The following is a 26,575-nucleotide window of genomic DNA, read 5'->3' on the forward strand; positions in this document are numbered from 1 at the left end:
TGACTGCAATTCTTCTCAGCGAGGAAAACAAGTGGAGAATGCACACAAGGTATCTGAGGAAATGACGGTCAACATATTTCCAAATTTAGTGGACCTGAGGAACAAGAATTTCAACAACCTCAAAAAATGCAAATAAAAATAACACAGAAAAGTAGTTATGTTTGTACTACAGGAGTAAAAGGAATAAATCCAGGGAGTGGACTTAGAGGACTTGTTACATAGAGAAGCAGAACTAAGAATAACTGTAGACTTATTACTGAGAATTAAGTGAGAGATTATTAGAGAGCCACACAGTCTCTTCAGTGTATATAAGAAAACACCTGCCAGACTAGGTTCCTGAGTCAGGCAATATTTATTGTTAAAAAGTGTAGATGAAATAATTCAATTATCTTCATGCACAGAGACGTTAGAACAACCAAAAGCAGACATACAAACATAGAAACATTTTATCAAGGCCTACCAGGTAGAAGAAAAATGAAATGGAAATTATTCAAAATTGGGATTTACACACAGAACTAAGGAAATTAGAAGAGATAAATGTATGGTCCCACTCATCCAAAGTTTGAGAGAGGATTCTAGAACTCAGCTATCACAAGTTCTTACTATGTGCTTGAATTAACTAATGCAATATGCCACATATATATGATAATGTATTTATGGAGGCCAGAGGACCAACTGATATCATTTAACTGTTTTATCTAAGTTAACATAGAAGACAAAGTGTAGTTATGCCTACATATATTTAATTGTAAATTAGGCACAAGGGTAATGATTAAAGGGGGAGAAATATAAATGTGTAGAGTCTAAAGTTGAACAAAACTGTGTTATCAATATTATTAAATGTAATATGTCTGACTATCCTTCTCTCAAAAGGATCATCACAGTGAACTGAAGGGCAAAATACAGATACTCTCAGACCATGAAATTATATTCAACTTGAGATGTAGACAAAAGAGAATAAAATTGTGGAAAACATAAAATGACTACATTAGGAAAATGTGTAGTTGCCCTTGATAGTTCTACCAGGATGAAGTATGTGTTCAGTAAGAAATATAGTCATGAGTAGAGGTTTGTTTTATCATGATGAAAGTATTGAGTTCATCAAAAAGAAGTGTCATTTTAAATACATATGCTGCACATAAGATAATTAACATTAGATCTGGGAAAACATCATTATTGTGATAACCAAGGACTTCACAGACTGTTCTTGCTTCCAAGTAATTCTTTGTTAGCAGCAATACTTATGCTAGCCTACATTTCCTCTGGCCATTTGACAAGCTATAAAATTCATGCCCTTGTGTATCTGACATAATATTCCAGTTAAATGAGTAGGTATTGTATTTGATTCACTTGTTGTGAGACACCAACTAGCAGCGAATCAAAGAATCAATGACAGGAAACCATTCAATTTGTGAATTCTTTTCTAGATAGCAAAGAAACTAGTGTGCTGTGTATCCAACATTCTCCGCCTCCTCCTCCTCCTCCTCCTCCTCCTCCTCCTCCTCCTCCTCCTCCTCTTCCTTCTCCTCCTCCTCCTCTTCCTCCTCCTCGTTCTTCTTCTTTGCAATGGCTTTTTTTCTGACTAGTTTGATTAGGGACATGAAGCTGGTGCCATATGTATAAATAATGTTTGGAGGTTGTAAGTAAATAATGTAAGTGGTGCTATTCTCCCACACTACCACTTCCCAGTTTGTATTATAATACTTTTAAGGGCTAGAGAAGTAGCTAAATGATTGAATATGTTCCTAGTGATTGTTATCTTTTGTTCAGATTTTTTCAACAGACTTTTAAGATGTTAAGGAGAGGCAAACTGAATATTGAAGTTGTAGTTTGTTGGTAAATAGCTGAAGATTAGACAAACTTTCAGAAGTTCTTGAACCACTAAGCATCTTCATGAAAATCTACCCTTGGACAAATCCAATAGACATAGAGTAGAAAAGGATTTAATTTTTCTTGAAAAACTCAATTCACTACAAAAACTCATCACATAAGAAGAGATAGAAAAAAATCATACCAATAAAATATATTAGAATACTCCAGAGATCAGTGTAAAGCCCCATTCTCAATCATGACAGGTTTAAAATATTCTTTATGATCAGAAATAAAGAAACATCACAGTTTACAGACCTTCCCTTCAACACAGTACTGGAAATATTAGTCAAGGCAATTAGACAAGGAAAAGAAATATAAAATATTTGATCATTAAAGAAGAAATAAATTTCCAGTTACAGATATCAGTATCTAGATTTTTAATATTTAGAGAATTTTAAATTCAAATAGATAAGACACTTGTATTTAATATTATGCATTTCATCTGTAATAACAAAAAATAATTTTAATGTCTTTAGATCAAAAAATTTAAAACACCCCACAATAACAGCACATATAAAATCCAAAGGTCTCACAATAGACTCATTTGAAGGATGCCACTATGTCTTTATAAAGTAAAAATTATTCTAAGGAGTTCACACATTTGCAGATACATTTGCAGATGCATGCACATACATAATTACTACAACTGTATGAAAATTAACATTAGCAAGATAATACTGTTTACAATAGCATCAAAAGAGTGAAAGTATATGAAAGCAAAATAATTGAAATCTGAAAAGAATAATATAATTCTGAGAGAAACAAAGATGAGTTTAGCATTATTAGGTGTTACAAGCTTAATACCATCATTCTCATTCCAGAAAAAGAAAAATGTACCCTAAACTTTATAAGAAACCACAAGCATCTTAACTACAAAATTCTTTTGATAAGGCAAGAAAAAGATAGAAGGAATAAAATTTCTGGTTTGATTACACATTATAAAATATAATACTGACAACACCGCATACATAGGAGAGATTATGGAATGTATAATGTTTTATGTGTAAAGTAATAGCTACTAAGAATAAGGATATCAGCTGATAAGAATATCAATATCACTGATTAGGAAAAGTCAATATCTTTAGGAAATATTTGGAATCTGAATATTAGCATATAAATGAATGAAGGTGTTTGCTCCCCTCATACTATGTGCAAAAGTACCGTTAGAATGACAGAAAGATTTGAATATAAGACCTAACTGGAGAAAACCCTTGGATACATAGCTTTTTCAAATCATTACTAGATTTGGTAATGACTTATTAGAATTGACAGCAAAAGAATTCTGAAGAACATGTAACACAAGAAAAGAATGGATTATATATTCAAATGAACATGCATTATCTTTTCCAGCTTACAAGGTAAAAAGAAATATTTATAAATATTTGACAGTGGGCAGTTAATTTCTAGAACATACAAAGACCTTAAATTCTAGGAAAAAATATCAAATTGATTTAAAAAATTTGAAAAAGACTAGAATAGACATTCCTTCAAAGATAATATGCAAATGAGAAGCAAGGATATTTGATGATGCTCAGCATCAATAACTTCCAGGAACCAATGCACCTGGCAACAATGCCCATCCATTCTAGGAAGGACAGCATTAAGTGAGCACACAGCTACAAAATTATATACAGCCAAACTGAGGTCACCTAGTCACTGGATACTTTAAATTTTATAAAAGCAAGAGTTTCCTTTGCCATTTGACCTACTAGCTCTAATTTTGCGTCAATATTATCTGAAGTAATTGAAAGACACAGCTTGTTGAGGTATGTGCATGTCAGGTTCAAAGCACCTACTAAGGAAATTTACTAAGAACTTCAGGAATGCTGAAGTCTGCCGCGGCTGAATGTCTAAATACTAAGTATGGAAATGAACACTGAGAACATTTTAAGATCTAGATAAAAAGTCACAAAGCAGTACATCTTGCATGGATCTAGGTCTATAGACACAAACACATCAAATTCAAAGAAACGGGAAGTTGAATGGTGCTTCCCCATTAGTTTGTGAGGAGGGGCATTGGAGATGGGCTGAATGTACAATGTTTAATCTTAATAATTCAAGATTGAGAAGCAAATACTTAAGGAAATGCTTCCCCGAGGGTGCTTCTGGAGATAATTGATTAATAAAGGAGAACTGTTCAAAATGTAGGTAGCACCATTGATCAGTCTGGACTTCTAGATTAGACAAATTGTCCTCTGTTTTCTTCCCCATGAAAATTGAACAGTTGCTTTGTCAGATGCTCCCCTTTAAACTTTAAACTTCAAGATAGTCTAGGAACAATGGAAACAGGTAACTATGGACTTAAACTTCTCACCCTTTGAACCAAAGTAAGTATTTCCTTTTTTTTAGTTTTTCACAGTGCCAAGGATCAGCCTTGACCAATGTTCTACCTGAGATGGTTCTTTAGACAGCTCTCTATAGAAACCTTCTTGGCTCTGAGTATGCTCAAGACAGCTGTCACTGCTTGAGACAATTATAAATGCTCTTTGAATAACTCATGGGTTTTTTAACCATGAGCAGAATTTAAAAAGCTGCTATAAAACATTCTTAAATTTTACAAACAAGTCAGAAATCTTGTTAGAAAAAATTCTTTATTTTTAGTTGTCAGCCAGCCTTTAAATGCTGAGTCATCTGGAGAGATGTCTCAGTGGTTAAGAGCACTGACTACTCTTTCAGAGGTCCTGAGTTCAAATCCCAGCAACCACATGGTAGTTCACTACAATCTGTAGTGAGATCTGATGCCCTCTTCTGGTGTGTCTGAATACAACTACAATGTACTTATACATAATAAATAAATTAATCTTTAAAAGAAATTCTAAAAGTAATTCCACAGTTTTTCAATCAAAATCAGAAAGCCAGAAAAATTATTAAAGAGATATGTTAGCTCTTCAAGCAATTCTCTCTAGGTGTTTGCTAGAAAACATTGTAATCGTGCTGTGTTGGCTCTCTAAGTGATTCTTGAAATTTCCTACCAAGGTCAGAAATCCTGTTAAAAAAATAATTTGAAAGATCTATGAAAATTTATAAAAGAGTCATGTTCAATCTCCATGGGTTTTTTCCCAACGAAAATCAGGAATCCTGGTTAGAAAAAATTATTGAAGAGCTGTGTTCATTCTCCAGAGATCTCTAGAAAGCTCAGGTCTCACTAGAAAAAAATTCTAAAAACTAATTGGTATTTCTCTATGCTAGCTCATCTAATGCAGACTAGTAGCTCAGTTTTTTATTTACATATCAATTCAGTTAATTATTTCAGGTTCCTCTTGACCATCCCACTCATCAGCATTCCATAACCATAGCTCCTTGACTCTTACAGAAAGGACAACAAGTACATTTTTTTTTAACATTGGCAAAGAATTTAGACATCTACCTGACTTTGTAAACTTAGCTGGGTCCCTAAATCTCTTTATCTCTGTCAGTATTTTTCTGATAAGCTGGACAATGGTATAGTTGCCTCTGTTTTTCTAGTTCCAATATGTCCCTAAAATTCATATTTCATTCTTATATTTTGCATGGTTGAAAAATGATATATTTTTGAACTCATGTTTTCAGAATTCTTTCCCACACCCTTAAGGGCAGTCCTTACATCTATAGCAGCCACTGACACTTGTGGAAGCCCTCGAACTTCTGGCTATGTTTCAAGAATGGGAACCATATAATTACTTCTCTTACATGGCTAACCAGGACTCAGCATTTCAGTTATTTTTTATCATAGTAACAAAAAGTTAGCTAACATATTAGTTTCTAGATCTTTAAATTTATATATTTATATGAACATACTGTGACTAATACACTCCTGAAAACTGATTAAAAAAGAAAATTTTATGATATGTGGATTTTATCATGATAAAGGTAGAATAATCTATTAATGAAAAACTCATGAAAGAACTAGAGATTTAAAAATATATTAGTGAGGTTTTAATATTCTTTTTCCATAATTGATAACAGTTTAGAATCCAGCTTTATAAACAACTAAAATACCAATACTCATTTTAATATGTCATTAAATAAAAGATGACAATAAATATGTTAATATGGATGCCAATGAAGACTTTGTAATTAATGCCATGCAACTGCCACTTAAGGATAAATTCTAACCTTTAAGGAAATGTAAATGCACTCATTCCTTTGTATTAAGTACTTAATTGTGTGTGTGTGTGCTATGAAAGGATATATGTGAACATTTTATTAAAAACAACACAATTTGTGGCCTCATGCTGCCTGAGAATAAAATACAAGTCACAAGATAACTACATTATTTCAAATGTTTACATCAAGTGTGTTTGTAAATATATGACTTGCAGATAGAAACTGCATAGATTCAATAACCAAAGTAATGTGAGTACAGAGCAGTATTGGTTGGATCCAATATTTAGGGGACTTTAAAGAAACAAAATCTCCATTTCTCTATCTCTTTCTATCTATATCTTTCCCTTTCTCCTGTTTCCCTTTCTCCTGTCTTCCTTTCTCTTTTTGTTACCATCTCCCCTCAGTCTCTGTTTTTGTCTCTGTCACTCTAATTTTATCTCTTCTTTGTCTTTCTTAGTCTCTGTCTCTGTCTCTGCTGCTCACTTATTTCAGTTATCTTTGATTGCATATTGTATCTGGGAGACCAGATACATTGGAGAAAAATGTTAGTATACTGAAGTCTTCCTGAGCTGGATGGCTTTGTGGGCTAACTGAAGGTTATTCACAGGTAAGAACTATGTAAATTATACTTAGATAAACTTGAGTACATAAATAGAAAAAATAGAGGAAGAGGAGTTTCAAATGTGATCTCAAGGATTTTCTGTCTAAATATTATTGATTTCATCAAGTAACCTTTGTTTGTAGGATAAAGCTCTTTACAGCTAAGAAATGAAATGCCAGTGTTCATCAAAAAGTGGAAATTTGGAAGTTAATTAAATTAAAGAAAATAAACAGTTTTTTGGAAAGAGCTATTCACATTATTCTGGAAGCTTGGCTCAAGTTTTATTTGTGTGGAGATTCTATTTTTTTATCAGCAATCATTAATATTTGTAGCTCTGATGGTTAGTTAGTGTAGTGCACTTTCTGGGACATTTGATAGAAAATGCTGAAATAATGAAAAATATCCTACTCAGCAAAGGAAGGAGGAACATACAAATGGGATGATGGATGCCACAGATTTACAACCTTCAGAAATATAAAATGCAGAGGAAATGGGCAAAAGTACTTACCAAAGCCGTTTATTGCACAGTTTTGCTGTGTGTTGCTATTGAAGTTGCTTAGCAGTTCCCTAGAAACCCTTTCCAGATTGCACATGAATCTATTGTCATGCAAAGAGGTGCTTAGTACATTCATTTTCTAGAACCCTTTCAACGTCATTCCATGTTGAGGGAGGTCCCCACATATTAACTAAGAAATGCTCTTGCTCAATGAATTTTCTTTGAAGAGTTAAAAAAGGAACTACCCTATGGGATCATCCAATAGTTGAATCAATATTCACTTATGGGTATGGACTGACAATACAGATTTGGAGAGGTCAACTGATAGAGAAACCATCTGAACTTCCCCATAACTTCTTTTCTAATTCAATGTGAATTGGAAAGAAGGTTCTTTAAGCCTTATTCCCTCTCTGGTTGGCCCTTTCCATCATATTCTATTGAATTTAATTCCCCTGTGGTCTTGAAATTGTTTAACTAGTCATCAATTTGGAAATGTTTTTATTAGACACATGTGCATAGCCCAAGGGTATTGAGTAAAGCAAAGGAGAGTTGTGCTACATTCCTTTCACGTTCTCAGTCACATTCACCAGAGTGTATCTGGTGTATTTGAGCATTATAATATGACTTCTATATACAAGCACCTAGTCATTCTGTACCACAAAGACAACCTTTTGCACATTGCGCTTCTCTGTTCTTTTCAGCTTGCTAGTGTCCTTTCCATGACCTCCATCTCCCAAAATACAGCAATGAAGCTTGACACATTCTAAGCAAATACTTTAGCATCTCCAGGGCATCTGCTCACTCTGATACCTCCTGCAGTATGCTGTCACCCCTCTCTCCTATCTGACTTACTTTTACTTATATTCAAATCACATATAATTAGAATCAACAGACCTGAAGAACTCCTCTCCCTTAATTAAACTTGATTGGCCTGTGTATGCTCTTTTCCCAGTGTGCCTACCCTCAACAAGGTACAACATGGTATGGGTTACCTCATCAAACCCAAAGTGATATTCTTTATATAGGCATCTCTGCTTAGCCCATAGCAGACATTCAACAAGTATTTATTGGATTCAAATAAAATAAACGATATCTTAGATAATCAAGCGCAAAACCGATTTTACTGAAACTTAAATAATTCAGTATGTCTTTTTGTCAGAAAAATTCATGCTGAATGAAAGCGATTGACTACTGCTAGCAAGTAACTTTACTATGAAGTCAAGTAGCCACTATAAAACAATTAAAAATGTAATCTCAGTAATTTCTAAAAGCTCTTCTGGTTTCTTAGAGAAAATAGTTTTCATTCAAAGGCAGAAATGGACACTAGTTAACTTCAGTATGTGTGGAAAATGCTTTCTTAAATACAGGTACAGTATCATCCATAGACAAATGAGGAAACCATGACAAACAAGGAGGTGTGTGTCATTGTCAGTGTGCTTGGATCTAACTGCACACTTGTAATGGACTTAGTGTATTTAAACCTCAGATTCTACAACTGCCAAGAAGAATTTTAGCCCATGCAATAAGAACTGTTAAATGGATGGAATGAAATGATGTACGTATACACTTAGCATAGCACTTATCCAATTAAAAACAACTTCATTGTTATGGAAGTGTGTGATCTATACGACCCTCATTTACATGGCAACCACTATCTATGATGTACACAAGTCCAATGTCAACAGGACAGATAGCAGGTATTAATTGTGAGGCACATGTATGTACAACCTCATTGAAATATATATACATATATATATATATATATATATATATATATATATATATATTCTAAAGGTTAGATCTCCTTTTGGTTTATCCCAAGAGTGATAATAAGACACATATTGGAGAGAGGTAGAAACATATGTATTCAGATATTAAACATCTTAATATCTTATCATGTGAGTGTTTGACATCATCTATTCTTCTGTTTATCTAACTTAATAATAATAAAGTATAAAATAGTAATGGCTCTCATAGGCAGCAGGAGGGTGAAGACATTGTGGATGGCAGTTCTTGAGGGGGAAAACTTTTTCAGGACTTCAGTTTGTATCACTGAAGAGGTGATGGAGTGGTTAGGAAGAAGACATTTTAGTCTTACCTCTTAGCATTACAATTTTACTGCTTTAAAGTAATTATAATTTTCATTGCAGGATCTATTAAGAAAGCTTTTACCTGACAGTAATTTTTCTTGTACTTACAGGTCATTATTAGAATGAAGTGAAGAAAGGAAGGCATGAAGGGGAAATGGGACTGTTTACGGAGCACATCTACACAAAGGAGACAGGGGGAAGTGCTGTGCTCTTCAGTGTCTTTGTAGCATAAATCACTGAGGCAGAGGAATTTTTGACAGCTTCCCCTAAGTGCTCGCTTCAAGGGTGAGACCAAATGTGAGTTGACGTCACATTAGTGGTTCTTTTCACATAATATAACTAACATCTAATCTTAGTTCTTAACACTCTGGATATGCAATTATTTCCTACTTTATCATTTAGCATCTAGAAGATAGATTCACATTCCTCTTAACTTGCTTATTTATATAACCAATTTGAGATAATAATTGTCATTAATAAATATCCTCATGACAAATGTTTGAATATATATGTGTTCAACACACATACAGACACACACACACATACACACACACACACACACACACACACACACACACATTATTTCTACATAGGAAGAAAGAAAGTAAATCCAATCTCCAATGTTCCTACAATTCAGTGAAGGAAGTAGAGGTAAACAGAAGATCTGTCTTTCTCCCAAATCAGTGTTTTCACATCTCACATGCCATTGCACATTCCCAGGCAGACATGGGATCCTTATATTCCTCAACTAAGTAACACATCCCAAATTCATCTTTAAAGAATTTCCATTCTAGCAACTCACCATAGAACAAATGACAACCACAACATGCTTTTATTTTTGCATCAATCTTAATGATTATTCAAACCACACAAAAGTTATAGCATACAGTGGGAGCAGATAGAAATGGAGTGAATTGTGGCAATATTTACTGAGCAGGAAGCAAGGAGAAAGCAGTTTGAATTCCAATGACATACTTGGTTTTTAAGGGTGATGACCTCACCTCCATGTTTCTGGACCCGTATTGTTGTGCCCAGTTGAAAGTTTGGTTCTTCATGTTTGAGGAGTAAATTATGCTTAAGAAATCCTACATCAACTACAAGCTTTGCTAGCATTAGAAGATTTCTGTAATTTCATAAATTATGTCAAGCATCATTTTAACTAACAAGGTCATCCTCCTTCCATGTATTTATCCTAAAGGGAATTTACTGCAGACATTAAATATAGAACAACTTCTTGTGTAGTCATTAAAGTTTGATAGGCAGCTACTGTAATCCATGAATTATCTAAGACACCATCCTAGCCAGTTGTTTGATTTTTTTCTCATTTGTGTCTTTCTTAAAACCAATCTTCCTAGAATTAGGAAACCTAATTACTACCTGTCTCTCATAATTCTAAAGGCATTAACTTTGACATAACTATCATTAGAACAAAACATGGGTAAGGGTATTGCCATGCAGAGAGGGTGAGTGACTAGATAAGCTGACTCTTGATTTCCTGTACTTGTCTGTTCAAATCCCATGTCTGCCCTAGTTATAAGATTTGTATAAAACTAAACCAAAATTCTTTATTTGCTTAGCATGTTGCATGTAATTTGTGCACTCATTTTTAAGGACTCTAGAATTTCAGTCTTTTGAAGTAACTCAACAATAAACAGGAAGCCAGGGTAAACCACAACATGCAAGTCTGGAAGACAGCTCCAATTTATGTTTTCTTCACATGACCTATTTTAATGAGGAAAGAAAATCATAAAATTAGCTTTTATCTAATACTCTAAAAGTTGGTTGTGACAAGTGTTGCTGAAGACAAAGGAAACATTACCTCATGCTGGTGGCTGAGAACCTTCAGTGAAGGGGAAGGTCCCAGAGCTGGGCAGCTGGTAACCGAAAACCACCCAGTTGATGTCAACCAGGGGCCATCTCCCTCCTTTGCCAGAGAAAACATAGCCACACTTTGCTTACAGTGTCTGGTGTCAGAATGACCAAACTCTTGGCTCCCCTTCCTTTAGGATTATGGCAAGAGAGCCAAGGCACACAACCAGTATACCCACCCTGCCAGCTGTAAGCCAGAAGGAGGCAAAGAACGCTGCAAATTGTGAGTCACTGCTTTGAAGATTTAGACGCCAAAATAGGACAACAGATTTTTTTAATTATTAAAAAAAAGAGAAGAAGAAGAAGAAGCTGAAATTACCCCTTCTTGTATTTCAGTATTGAGTTTGTGGGGATCAGAATGCAAAGGCTTATTTTCCCATGTAAATGTTGCAAAAGGGGACATAAGAACACATCCCTTTTAAGTTATCTTCATCACTAATTTACTCAGAAATGTAAGCAACTCAAGATACCATATAAACAAGCTGCTAAGAAACAATCGTGTAAATAGCATTGAATGAGGACAAAGATACAGGAAAGCAGAATATCAAAGAAGTAAACGAGAGTCTTAGATAGCTTCAGTATGTACACAGGCACAATCAGACAGGGTTCAATGACAACGTAACAGAAATGAAAGAAAAGCTTCACACTTGAAAACAACGCTGAGAATTAAAAATCAATGACGGAAAACTTTGCTACCTACAAAACCTCTGTGTCAGGAGTCCATCAAAGTTCTAAGACTGGCAGATCGCATATCTCTATAACATTCATCCGTCAAATGCATAGCCTGATGCAACAACAAACAAACACTGGTCAAGGCAAAACCGACACAATTTCCAACATATCTGACTATCCTGTATTATGTTGGACAAGAAACTTTGATAGATTATAGGGCAGCAAATAGATAAGCAGATTAGCCGTGGATATGATACAGTATTCCAGAAGAGGAAAACTAACACAGTGTGTTTATTCCTTAGTTTTGATGAATTAAGCATTGTTGTGTGAGCTGAGACTAGCAGAAAAAGCCAATGGAAAGGTGTATGAGGCACGAGCTTTTCATCACAGGAATGCTTTTAACACTTATTCTGTTCAAAATCTGAAAAAAGTAGTAAGAACTATTGACTTCTTGAAGTCAATGCAGACATGACTTCAAAATTATGTTGAGGAAGCAGTGTCCAGTTTATCTTAGCTGGATGTTTCAAGTATAGCAATCGATGATGGTTATTTCAGGATAGTAACAACATAAAAATTCAACTTTCATCAACCTTTTCTTGGACACTTGTCTCATTTCTAGGCAATGGAGACCAAATGCAGAAAACTAGCTATATAGGTAATCGAATGGAAACAATTTAGGAAACTAGCAAGTTTAATAATAATAATAATAATAATAATAATAATTATAATAATAATAATAAAATCTGTACTGGAACAAAATAAAACATATTAAAATAATCATTGAGGTTCAATGCCCATCTAATGAGCTGCCTTGCTGGTCATGGGATGAAAATCTTAAATAATAGATTGATAATAATGGAATAATGGGCTTCCTGGTTGCTGCCGCTGCAGAGAGCCCCTGGGCAGCACCCCACGAGCGAACCTGAGCCTCGGGACCACAGGTAAGACCAAATTTTCTGCTGCAAGAAAGCTGCCTGGTGAGCTTGGGACACACGGAAGCAGAATTTCTCTAGGACCGGGCACATTCTGTGTTTACCGGAAGTCCCACACCCGCGGATCCCGGCCCGCAGCAGCTCTCTGCTCCCAGACCCGGTGAGAGAGAGACCCAACCGCCTGGTCAGGTGGTGCAGCCTGAGGCTGCAGAGCAGAAGAGACCACCAACACTGCTCACCCCTGCCCACATCCCTGGCCCAAGAGGAAACTGTATAAGGCCTCTGGGCTCCCGTGGGGGAGGGCCCAGGAGCAGCAGGACACCTGCCTGAGACACCTCCGGAACCTGAAAGAAACAGACCGGATAAACAGTTCTCTGCACCTAAATCCCGTGGGAGGGAGAGCTAAACCTTCAGAGAGGCAGACAAGCCTGGGAAACCAGAAGAGACTGCTCCCTGCACACACATCTCGGACGCCAGAGGAAAAAGCCAAAGACCATCTGGAACCCTGGTGCACTGAAGCTCCCGGAAGGGGCGGCACAGGTCTTCCTGGTTGCTGCCACTGCAGAGAGCCCCTGGGCAGCACCCCACAAGCGAACCTGAGCCTCAGGACCACAGGTAAGACCAACTTTTCTGCTGCAAGAAAGCTGCCTGGTGAACTCAAGACACAGGCCCACAGGAACAGCTGAAGACCTGTAGAGAGGAAAAACTACACGCCCGAAAGCAGAACACTCTGTCCCCATAACTGACTGAAAGAGAGGAAAACAGGTCTACAGCACTCCTGACACACAGGCTTATAGGACAGTATAGCCACTGTCAGAAATAGCAGAACAAAGTAACACTAGAGATAATCTGATGGCGAGAGGCAAGCTCAGGAACCCGAGCAACAGAAACCAAGACTACATGCCATCATCAGAGCCCAATTCTCCCACCAAAACAAACATGGAATATCCAAACACACCAGAAAAGCAAGATCTAGTTTCAAAATCATATTTGATCATGATGCTGGGGGACTTCAAGAAAGACATGAACACACATAGGGAAACACAGGAAAACATTAATAAACAAGTAGAAGCCTACAGAGAGGAATCGCAAAAATCCCTGAAAGAATTCCAGGAAAACACAATCAAACAGTTGAAGGAATTAAAAATGGAAATAGAAGCAATCAAGAAAGAACACATGGAAACAACCCTGGATATAGAAAACCAAAAGAAGAGACAAGGAGCTGTAGATACAAGCTTCACCAACAGGATACAAGAGATGGAAGAGATATCTCAGGAGCAGAAGATTCCATAGAAATCATTGACTCAACTGTCAAAGATAATGTAAAGCGGAAAAAGCTACTGGTCCAAAACATACAGGAAATCCAGGACTCAATGAGAAGATCAAACCTAAGGATAATAGGTATAGAAGAGAGTGAAGACTCCCAGCTCAAAGGAACAGTAAATATCTTCAACAAAATCATAGAAGAAAACTTCCCTAACCTAAAAAAAGAGATACTCATAGACATACAAGAAGCCTACAGAACTCCAAATAGATTGGACCAGAAAAGAAACACCTCCCGTCACATAATTGTCAAAACACCAAACGCACAAAATAAAGAAAGAATATTAAAAGCACTAAGGGAAAAAGGTCAAGTAACATATAAAGGGAGACCTATCAGAATCACACCAGACTTCTCGCCAGAAATTATGAAGGCCAGAAGATCCTGGACTGATGTCATACAGACCCTAAGAGAACAAAAATGCCAGCCCAGGTTACTGTATCCAGCAAAACTCTCAATTAACATTGATGGAGAAACCAAGATATTCCATGACAAAACCAAATTTACACAATATCTTTCTACAAATCCAGCACTACAAAGGATAATAAATGGTAAAGCCCAACATAAGGAGGCAAGCTACACCCTAGAAGAAGCAAGAAACTAATCGTCTTGGCAACAAAACAAAGAGAATGAAAGCACACAAACATAACCTCACATCCAAATATGAATATAAAGGGAAACAATAATCACTATTCCTTAATATCTCTCAATATCAATGGCCTCAATTCCCCAATAAAAAGACATAGATTAACAAACTGGATACGCAATGAGGACCCTGCATTCTGCTGCCTACAGGAAACACACCTCAGAGACAAAGACAGACACTACCTCAGAGTGAAAGGCTGGAAAACAACTTTCCAAGCAAATGGTCAGAAGAAGCAAGCTGGAGTAGCCATTCTAACATCAAATAAAATCAATTTCCAACTAAAAGTCATCAAAAAAGATAAGGAAGGACACTTCATATTCATCAAAGGAAAAATCCACCAAGATGAACTCTCAATCCTAAATATCTATGCCCCAAATACAAGGGCACCTACATACGTAAAAGAAACCTTACTAAAGCTCAAAACACACATTGCACCTCACACAATAATAGTGGGAGATTTCAACACCCCACTCTCATCAATGGACAGATCATGGAAACAGAAATTAAACAGTGATGTCGACAGACTAAGAGAAGTCATGAGCCAAATGGACTTAACGGATATTTATAGAACATTCTATCCTAAAGCAAAAGGATATACATTCTTCTCAGCTCCTCATGGTACTTTCTCCAAAATTGACCATATAATTGGTCAAAAAACGGGCCTCAACAGGTACAGAAAGATAGAAATAATCCCATGCGTGCTATCGGACCACCACGGCCTAAAACTGGTCTTCAATAACAATAAGGGAAGAATGCCCACATATACGTGGAAATTGAACAATGCTCTACTCAATGATAACCTGGTCAAGGAAGAAATAAAGAAAGAAATTAAAAACTTTTTAGAATTTAATGAAAATGAAGATACAACATACTCAAACTTATGGGACACAATGAAAGCTGTGCTAAGAGGAAAACTCATAGCGCTGAGTGCCTGCAGAAAGAAACAGGAAAGAGCATATGTCAGCAGCTTGACAGCACACCTAAAAGCTCTAGAACAAAAAGAAGCAAATACACCCAGGAGGAGTAGAAGGCAGGAAATAATCAAACTCAGAGCTGAAATCAACCAAGTAGAAACAAAAAGGACCATAGAAAGAATCAACAGAACCAAAAGTTGGTTCTTTGAGAAAATCAACAAGATAGATAAACCCTTAGCCAGACTAACGTGAGGACACAGAGAGTGCATCCAAGTTAACAAAATCAGAAATGAAAAGGGAGACATAACTACAGATTCAGAGGAAATTCAAAAAATCATCAGATCTTACTATAAAAACCTATATTCAACAAAATTTGAAAATCTTCAGGAAATGGACAATTTCCTAGACAGATACCAGGTATCGAAGTTAAATCAGGAACAGATAAACCAGTTAAACAACCCCATAACTCCTAAGGAAATAGAAGCAGTCATTAAAGGTCTCCCAACCAAAAAGAGCCCAGGTCCAGACGGGTTTAGTGCAGAATTCTATCAAACCTTCATAGAAGACCTCATACCAATATTATCCAAACTATTCCACAAAATTGAAACATATGGAGCCCTACCGAATTCCTTCTACGAAGCCACAATTACTCTTATACCTAAACCACACAAAGACACAACAAAGAAAGAGAACTTCAGACCAATTTCCCTTATGAATATCGACGCAAAAATACTCAATAAAATTCTGGCAAACCAAATTCAAGAGCACATCAAAACAATCATCCACCATGACCAAGTAGGCTTCATCCCAGGCATGCAGGGATGGTTTAATATACGGAAAAACATCACCGTGATCCATTATATAAACAAACTGAAAGAACAGAACCACATGATCATTTCATTAGATGCTGAGAAAGCATTTGACAAAATTCAACACCCCTTCATGATAAAAGTCCTGGAAAGAATAGGAATTCAAGGCCCATACCTAAACATAGTAAAAGCCATATACAGCAAACCAGTTGCTAACATTAAACTAAATGGAGAGAAACTTGAAGCAATCCCACTAAAATCAGGGACTAGACAAGGCTGCCCACTCTCTCCCTACTTATTCAATATAGTTCTTGAAGTTCTAGCCAGAGCAATCAGACAACAAAAGGAGATCAAAGGGATACAGATCGGAAAAGAAGAGGTCAAAATATCACTATTTGCAGATGATATGATAGTATATTTAAGTGATCCCAAAAGTTCCACCAGAGAACTACTAAAGCTGATAAACAACTTCAGCAAAGTGGCTGGGTATAAAATTAACTCAAATAAATCAGTTGCCTTCCTCTATACAAAAGAGAAACAAGCTGAGAAAGAAATTAGGGAAACGACACCCTTCATAATAGACCCAAATAATATAAAGTACCTCGGTGTGACTTTAACCAAGCAAGTAAAAGATCTGTACAATAAGAACTTCAAGACACCGAGGAAAGAAATTGAAGAAGACCTCAGAAGATGGAAAGATCTCCCATGCTCATGGATTGGCAGGATTAATATAGTAAAAATGGCCATTTTACCAAAAGCAATCTACAGATTCAATGCAATCCCCATCAAAACACCAATCCAATTCTTCAAAGAGTTAGACAGAACAATTTGCAAATTCATCTGGAATAACAAAAAACCCAGGATAGCTAAAGCTATCCTCAACAATAAAAGGACTTCAGGGGGAATCACTATCCCTGAACTCAAGCAGTATTACAGAGCAATAGTGATAAAAACTGCATGGTATTGGTACAGAGACAGACAGATAGACCAATGGAATAGAATTGAAGACCCAGAAATGAACCCACACACCTATGGTCACTTGATTTTTGACAAAGGAGCCAAAACCATCCAATGGAAAAAAGATAGCATTTTCAGCAAATGGTGCTGGTTCAGCTGGAGGGCAACATGTAGAAGAATGCAGATCAATCCATGCTTATCACCCTGTACAAAGCTTAAGTCCAAGTGGATCAAGGACCTCCACATCAAACCAGACACACTCAAACTAATAGAAGAAAAACTAGGGAAACATCTGGAACACATGGGCACTGGAAAAAATTTCCTGAACAAAACACCAATGGCTTATGCTCTAAGATCAAGAATCGACAAATGGGATCTCATAAAACTGCAAAGCTTCTGTAAGGCAAAGGACACTGTAGTTAGGACAAAACGGCAACCAACAGATTGGGAAAAGATCTTTACCAATCCTACAACAGATAGAGGCCTTATATCCAAAATATACAAAGAACTCAAGAAGTTACACCGCAGGGAAACAAATAACCCTATTAAAAAATGGGGTTCAGAGCTAAACAAAGAATTCACAGCTGAGGAATGCCGAATGGCTGAGAAACACCTAAAGAAATGTTCAACATCTTTAGTCATAAGGGAAATGCAAATCAAAACAACCCTGAGATTTCACCTCACACCAGTGCGATTGGCTAAGATCAAAAACTCAGGTGACAGCAGATGCTGGCGAGGATGTGGAGAAAGAGGAACACTCCTCCATTGTTGGTGGGATTGCAGACTGGTAAAACCATTCTGGAAATCAGTCTGGAGGTTCCTCAGAAAATTGGACATTGAACTGCCTGAGGATCCAGCTATACCTCTCTTGGGCATATACCCAAAAGATGCCTCAACATATAAAAGAGACACGTGCTCCACTATGTTCATCGCAGCATTATTTATAATAGCCAGAAAATGGAAAGAACCCAGATGCCCTCCTACAGAGGAATGGATACAGAAAATGTGGTACATCTACACAATGGAATATTACTCAGCTATCAAAAACAACGAGTTTATGAAATTCGTAGGCAAATGGTTGGAACTGGAAAATATCATCCTGAGTGGGCTAACCCAATCACAGAAAGACATACATGGTATGCACTCATTGATAAGTGGCTATTAGCCCAAATGCTTGAATTACCCTAGATCCCTAGAACAAAGGAAACTCAAGACGGATGATCAAAATGTGAATGCTTCACTCCTTCTTTAAATGAGGAAAAAGAATACCCTTGGCAGGGAAGGGAGAGGCAAAGATTAAAACAGAGACTGAAGGAACACCCATTCAGAGCCTGCCCCACATGTGGCCCATACATATACAGCCACCCAATTAGACAAGATGGATGAAGCAAAGAAGTGCAGACCAACAGGAGTCGGATGTAGATCGCTCCTGAGAGACACAGCCAGAATACAGCAAATACAGAGGCGAATGCCAGCAGCAAACCACTGAACTGAGAACAGGTCCCCTATTGAAGGAATCAGAGAAAGAACTGGAAGAGCTTGAAGGGGCTCGAGACCCCAAAAGTACAACAATGCCAAGCAACCAGAGCTTCCAGGGACTAAGCCACTACCTAAAGACTATACATGGACTGACCCTGGACTCTGACCCCATAGGTAGCAATGAATATCCTAGTAAGAGCACCAGTGGAAGGGGAAGCCCTGGGTCCTGCTAAGACTGAACCCCCAGTGAACTAGTCTATGGGGGGAGGGCGGCAATGGGGGGAGGGTTGGGAGGGGAACACCCATAAGGAAGGCGAGGGGGGAGGGGGATGTTTGCCCGGAAACCGGGAAAGGGAATAACACTCGAAATGTATATAAGAAATACTCAAGTTAATAAAAAAAATAATGGAATAATGGAATAGATATGTGAAGAATAGATGCAACAAGGAGATAGGAAAATAGGAAGAAAAAACAGTAAGTGGAGGAAGGAAGAAGGTAAAAGAAGGAACCAAGAATGCAAGGAGAAATGGAAGATTCCAGTTGAACCATAAGTTTCTACAAAAATGAAAATACCAATGAGCATTGACTCTTTTTTTCAGCTCTTTTCCAAAATTTAGTCACATTCAGAAGCCAATAGCAATAGAACTTATGCAAACTGCTTCTCAAAACACAGCAACAATTTCCTGAAGGCCAGGATCATAGTAAGACAGCTCATGGGATGGGACCTGAACCTCAAATTTAAGAGTCCATATCTTTTTATATAATCTTTACCGAAAGGGAGAAACTTAGTGGAAAGAAATCAGAATGCTACAGCATAAAGGATTCAATGAGAAACAGCATCTGGGAAGGTCCAGGAGTGAAATGAAATATGAAGTATTCATAAAGCCAAAATTCACATGATGGTGACATGTGAGAAATTCAGGAACAAAGAGGAACTGAGTTAAGAAGACACAGTTTTAGAGTATAGGGCCTTTAAAACACACACACACACACACACACACACACACACACACACACACACTCAAATCTATTTCTAAGACAAATAGCAAAATGTTTTGTATTACTAAATAATAATCCCTAAAATATGATTTGAATAGAATGTGGCAAATGGTTAGAAGAAAAGAGAAGGCACGGAAACATTTAGTTCCTATGTTAAGATAGGACAAATGGCAACCCACAGATTGGGAAACGATCTTTACCAACCCTACATTTGTTAGAGGGCTAATATCCAAAATATACAAAAGAACTCAAAATGTTAGACTCCAGAGAATCAAATGACGCTAATAAAAATGGCACACAGAGCTCAACAAAGAATTCTCAACTGAGGAATCTTCATCTAAGAAACACCTAAAGAAATGTTCAACATCCTTAGTCATCAGGGAAATGCAAATCAAAACAACCCTGAGATTCCACTCACAGCAGTCAGAATGGCTAAGATCAAAAACTCAGGTGACAGCAAATGCTGGCGAGGATGCAGAGAATGAGGAACGTTCCTCCATTGCTGGTGTGACTTCAATCTGGTACAACCACTCTGAAAATCAGTCTGGTGGTTCCTCAGAAAATTGGAAATAGTTCTATCTGAAGACCCAGATATACCACTCCTGGGGATATACCCAAAAGAAGCCCCAATGTATAATAAGGACACATGCTCCACTATGTTTATAGCAGCCTTATTTATAATATCCAGAAGCTGGAAAAAACCCAGATGTCCCTCAGCAGAATAGACACAGAAAATATGGTACATTTGCACAATGGAGTACTACTCAGTTATTAAAAACAATGACTTTATGAAATCCACAGGCAAATGGATGAAACAAGAAAATATCATCCTGAGTGAGATAACCCAGACAGAAAAGAACATACATGGTATGTACTCATTGATAAGTAGATATTAGCCAAAAATTTCAGAATACCCATGATACAACCTATAATTCATATGGAGCTTAAGAAGAAGAAAGACCAAAGTGTGGATGCTTCAATCTTTCATAGAAAGGGGAACAAAATAATCACAGCAGGTAGAGGGAGGACTGGAATTAGCAGAGAGAGAGGAGTGGAAGGGGAAAAGGGTGGCAGGATCAGGTATTGGAAGGGATAGAAGTACTGACGGTCAGAAAATCGAATAGAGGTGTGTAGCAGTGGGAGATAGGCAACTCTTTCCAGGCACCAGGGAAATGAAAGGCTCCCAGGAGCCAATGGGGATGACTTTGGCCGAAATTCACAACAAATGGGAGATAGAACATATAGAGACCACCTCCAGTAGATAGGCATGGACTCCAGTTGAGGGATGGGGCTGCTCACCCATCTCAAAATTTTTAATGCAGAAATATTCCTGTCCAAAGGGAAGACAGGGACAAAAAAAATGGAACAGAAACTGAAGGAAAGGCCATCCCCCACCACTACCACCACACCTAGGTTATTTATCCCATCTGCAAACACCAAACCCAGACACTATTGCTGATGCTAAGGACTGCTTGTTGACAGGAGCCTGTTATGGCTGTTCCCTGACTAATACAGATGCAGATACTCACAGCTGACCATCAGATTGTTACAAGGGACATTACGAAGAGCTAGAAGGATTGAAAGAGCTGAAGGGGATTGTAACTCCGTAAGAAAAACATCAGCTAACTAGACCACCCAGCGCTCCTAGAGACTAAACCACCAACCAAGAGTATAGAGTATAGGGATTCATGGCTCTAGATGCATAGGTAGCAGAAGATGGCCTTATCTGAGATTAATGGGAGGGGAGGCCCTTTCTCCTGTGGAGATTTGATGCCCCAGTTTAGGGGAATGCTAGAGTGGTGAGGCAAGAGTAGGTGAGTGGGTAAAGGAGCACCATCATAGAGGCAAAGATGAGAGGAAAGAGGGGGAATGGGATGAGGGTGTGTGGAGGGGTAATCTGGGCAGAAGCTACTGACCCCTGTGGTTCAATTAGGTAAAAGTTGGAAGAAGCTGAGGAGGAGGACGACCCAGTAGAAGGACCAACAGTCTTAATTAACCTGGATCCCTGAGATCTCTCACATACTGGACCACCAACCAGGCAGCATACACCATCTGATATGAGTCCCCCAACACATATATAGCAGAGGACTGCCCGGTTTGGGTTCAGTCAGAGAAGATGCACCTAACCCCCAAGAGACTGGAGGCCCCAGGGAGTTTAGAGGTCTGGTTGGGTGGGGGAGGGGGGATAGGGACATCCTCATGGAGATACAGGTGTGGGGAGGAGGTATGGGATGGGGGTGGACAGGGAGGGGAATAAAGTCTGGAGTGTAAAAAAAATAAATAAAATTTAAAAATGTAATATAAGAAAGAAATGCAAACAAAAGGATCAATTAACAAGAAAAAAGAAAGAAAGAAAGAAAGAAAGGAAGGAAGGAAGGAAGGAAGGAAGGAAGGAAGGAAGGAAGAAAGAAAGAAAGAAAGAAAGAAAGAAAGAAAGAAAGAAAGAAAGAAAGAAAGAAAGAGTTTGACCCAGCTTAAAGTAGGGTCAATGGAAAAATTCGTGGACAGCAAGAGTCCCTAGGGACAAAGACAGGAGTGATTTTATAAATTTGGAAAAGCAAAGGAGCAATGAAAACACATGTCTAGTTTGTGACTTGAGTCACTTCTGAAACAGAAGTTTTTAATCACCCAAAGCAGACGACAACGACCCAGATGTGTGTGCTTTATGGGAACTGAGAGAGGAGCTAATGACTATACTGTAGATTTATGGGATATTCAGTTAGACATTTGCATATAGGACTTCAAGTTCCCATTAAAGGCATGGCTGGGAATGTTCCGGGATATCATCGTGGGAGTTAAGTAATAGCATTACATATTGTGATCTCAATGAGAGGTGTAGCTTTATGTGGCTGTCAAATATCTTTTTCCCCTTAAGAAACTAAACCAATCAATACTTCCAAAGTTTCTATAAGGTACATTCAGCTATAAACGTCGTTAATCTTTCCTCTGACAAATCACACAGCAGATGTCTGCTGAGAGTGACTGAAGAAGCACAAGTAAATAGTTTATCATATAGATAATCCCTATTTAAATAAGACTCAGGCCATTGCATTCAGATAAAGTCCCACTATTCCTTTGGAGCCATGGAGAAACAGAGAATGTGGGCAGAAATGTTCCAATGGGTTGACATTTATACCAATACAAAATGGACAAGTATTAATTATGTCCCATTCATGATTTTGATGTTTCAGTCTGTAAATTATCTCTTCATCATACTATACTTACCCTATATTTAACCAGCTAGCATGCATTTTGTTTACAAATATATTTAGGATTTGCCATACACCTCAGAAGATTATTAAAAAAATGCTATACACCTCAGAAAAAGTGACTTCTTAGCTCGAGTTTTGCTTCTTTTTATCTGAGTATGATGCTACTGAAATTATGATAGATTGCAGAGGGTCTGAGGAAGGATTTTTGGAGAGAAAGTAGATTGTGTGACACATTTACTTATTTGTCTTTCAATGACATAATCTTCAGGTAATGATCCTTGAATTTAAATATCTTATTTTTTAAGATTCAGTGCCTTAGAGTTTTATGGCTGTGAAGAGACACACATAGCCATGGCAACTCTTTTAAAGGACAACATTTAATTGTATCTGGCTTACATTTGAGAGCTTTAGTCCATTATCCTCATGTCAAGAAGCCTAGGGGCATTCAGGCAGACATGGTACTAGAGAAGGAGCTGAGATGTCTGCATTTTGATTCCCAGGCTAAAAAGGGTGACTGTGTGTCACACTGGACATAGCTGAGCATAGGAGACCTCAAAGCCTGTGCCAACATTGACATACTTCCTCTAACAAGGCCACCCTTCCTCTAACAAGGCCACCCCTCTTAATAGAGCCACTCCCTCCATAGGCCACAGATTCAAACACATGAGTCTATGTGAGCCATACCTATTCAAACCACAACACCCCAGGGATATGTTTATTCAACTATATCACATCTAATTATCTAGAATGTTAGTAACTCGATGTTATGGTTATATCACATTGTATTTGTTGAATGAATATATGCCTTGATAGTACAGACTAGGTTAGTTAGCTAATGAACCACAAAGAGGCCCCATCTTTACTTTTTGTGCTGATGAATTGCAAGAAAGCCTTTAATTAGAGGTTTTTGGAAAGGAGAAAGATGCTTTCAGGAACAGAATGAGGGCGGGGAAACAAGAGACTCTATAAGGAAATAGATAAGGGTCAGCAGGTACAGCAGTAAGCCTGGGAAGATGACGAGTGGCAAATTTGCAAATAGGGTGAATTTCCAAGTGTCTGATGTGAAGAGAATAAATTTGAAACATTACAGCACACTGGCATCTCCTGGGTTGCCTACAAACCCAGGAAGACTTTAGAAGTGCTCTGCATTTTCTATCTGTTCTGTGGAAAGGGTTGTGGAGAGCGTGAATACAAAATGATTAAACACAGATGAAGGGCTGATTCTCTTCTTTACTGGAAGCAATGAAGAGGCTTCTAAAAATGCAGGCTTTGAGTTGTTAGGACTTAAATTAAGGCTCTGGTAATAAATCATAATTATATAGAAGAATAGAAAATTATTCCATAGCCAGAGTAAGTTGAGTTCCTTTTTTTTCCCCCTGCAAACAGCAAACACATAAAGATCTACCACATATTAAAGATACCACTTGGTTTGTTTCAGATGTGGCAATTTTACACACACTTAGCTGAAGCTACAACAGTGAGAGGAGGCTTGAATCTGGAAGCAAGGATCTGCGTGGATGGCAGTGGGATGTAGAAGGCACTGACAAGGAGTGGGGAAAGGAGGGGTTGCAAGAGTTGCTTGAATAATGTGGGTGTAGTATCCCCTAAGGACTGCTAGTTACACAGGAGTAGAAAAAAGGCTGAACTCAAGTATTTTATTTTATTTTTTAAAGAGCAAGCATGGGAAGTTTGGAATTCAGGGGGTGAAGACAAGCTGTGAAATTATGAAGGCAACAGAGCAGTGACAGGAGATGCTGGGCAGAAAGGGATGGAAGTCAAATTGTAAAGAAAGATGAGTTCAAAAGAGCTGAGTTCATAGTGACATCTTATATCCCAGAAGCATGATTATCTGGACAGCTCAACAATACAGGAATAATAGACATATAAAATAAAGTCACAGGTTCATTCAGTGAGTAACCGGACACATTATAAAGAGAATCATAAGGATGCCCTTAACTGGGGAGTAGAAAGACTACATATCTGACGTAACGAAAAACTAAAAAGAGGAAGCTGAACTGGGGATTTTGTGATCTACAGAGGCCAAAGGGTATGGAATAGGCACATTCACAACTCTCATGCAACCTTGACAGCTTCCACAGAGGCCAAGGATGAGAGTGAAAAAGAAGGGATCCCAGATGACTTCTAACACTCTTAAAGCAACTCGAAGACTCCAAGAATTAAGGCACTGAAGACCGGGAAGCCACTGGTGAGGATGAGGCCACTGGTTGGACAATGGTTTTTCAGGAGAAGTGCAGGAGGATCTCCAACCTCTCCATTTTAGTCTCAAAGTCTTTGAGGACATAGAGAGTGAGAAATGGATTAGTGAATGATGTAATGAACATGCTTGCCAAAGGATATTTACTTTAAGAAGACAGATTCAAGAGCAATATTTAGGACAAGAATAATGTGTTTGTCAAGTCTCTGTGATATTAAAAAGGTTACTGCACATTCAGATATTTCTTTTGTTCTTTGACTTCCTTCAGAAATCATTGTCCACAGCAACATTAGAGGTGAAATATATGTCACCAGGATAATATTGATAAAAATGTTGAGCTCCATGGGTGTTGCTGTCAAATGTGATAGAATTCAATTTAAATTGCTCTATTCAAATTCAGTTTGGTCAGTGAGAGAAAAAGTAAGCAGAGAGAGAAGTCAGGTTGGTACATGTCATTTTTAAAAGTAGGGAAAAAAAACCTTTCATTTTTTTAGGTTTCTTAGTTTATCACTAATGTTTTGTGATATTTAACAGATATAATAGGCAGAAAATTATATTCCAGGCTTTATATCACAGTTATCCGGTTCACTTTTGTGCTAAGGCAGAGTTCTGTCTCAAGGGAGCTTCAGAATGGCAGTGGATAAAGGATGGGCCCCTGGAGTATGAAAAGGATTCACTGGTTTGACTTCTTTCTCTATTATCCTTCGCCTATTCCCTCCCTTCTGAGATCCAGCTTCCCTGAAGAGGCTGCAAAGATTTTCTAGACTCCGTATGTTGCCCAAGGCAGTGGAGGCAATAGGACAAGTGGTATATGTCATCTAGGCCTTCTATCCATTCTTCATGCCAGCTTGTTGACTATAAGATACACGGGTTTGGGGTTTGAATGGGAGTGGCCTCCACTGGCTCATATATTTTAATATTTGTTTTCCAGTTAGTGACATCATTTTGCAAGGAGTAGGAGGCGCTTCTTACTGGAGAAGGCACGTCACCAGGGTATTCTTTGAAGTTTCAAAAGCCCATACCAGGCCCAGTCTATCTCTGCCTCCTGTCTGCTGATCAGGATGAGGCTCTCCTGCCTCCATGCCGCTGTGCTTCCCAGCGTGATGAGCAAAGAAAAACCTTCTGAGATTGTAAGCAAGCCACCAATTAAATGTTTTCTTTTATGAGTACCTTGGCCATGGTGTCTTTTCACAGCAACAGAACAGTAACCAACACACAATCCAAAGGGATCCTTCAGATGTTAACATAAATAATATAGGACAGAGACAAAAGGCCATCCGGAAATGTCTACCTCCAAGACTTTCTCTACCAGGCTCAACTGAAATCGTTCATTCAGAGTGGGTCAAGGTTTTATTCAAATACTTATTGTCCATTGTATTGAGTTTTTAACCCAAACACTTATATA

General features: G+C 37.9%; 1 long non-coding RNA gene across 5 annotated transcripts in view; it reads left to right on the forward strand.

The window, feature by feature from the left end:
- Positions 1-26,333, forward strand: part of LOC102546842 (uncharacterized) — a 107,845-nt gene extending 81,512 nt beyond the window's left edge. For 3 of the 5 annotated variants that reach the window (XR_015640138.1, XR_015640136.1, XR_015640139.1), the window contains 4 exons: positions 9,256-9,442; positions 20,545-20,610; positions 25,046-25,161; positions 26,102-26,333. This is a non-coding gene — a long non-coding RNA (uncharacterized LOC102546842). The remainder of the gene's footprint in view (positions 1-9,255; positions 9,443-20,544; positions 20,611-25,045; positions 25,162-26,101) is intronic. The other 2 variants (XR_015640137.1, XR_015640135.1) reach the window with 1 other exon arrangement.
- Positions 26,334-26,575: the final 242 nt, after the last annotated feature.

This window comes from Rattus norvegicus, chromosome 16, assembly GCF_021556685.1.
Source record: "Rattus norvegicus strain SHRSP/BbbUtx chromosome 16, alternate assembly SHRSP_T2T, whole genome shotgun sequence".
Taxonomy (NCBI): Eukaryota; Metazoa; Chordata; class Mammalia; order Rodentia; family Muridae; genus Rattus; species Rattus norvegicus.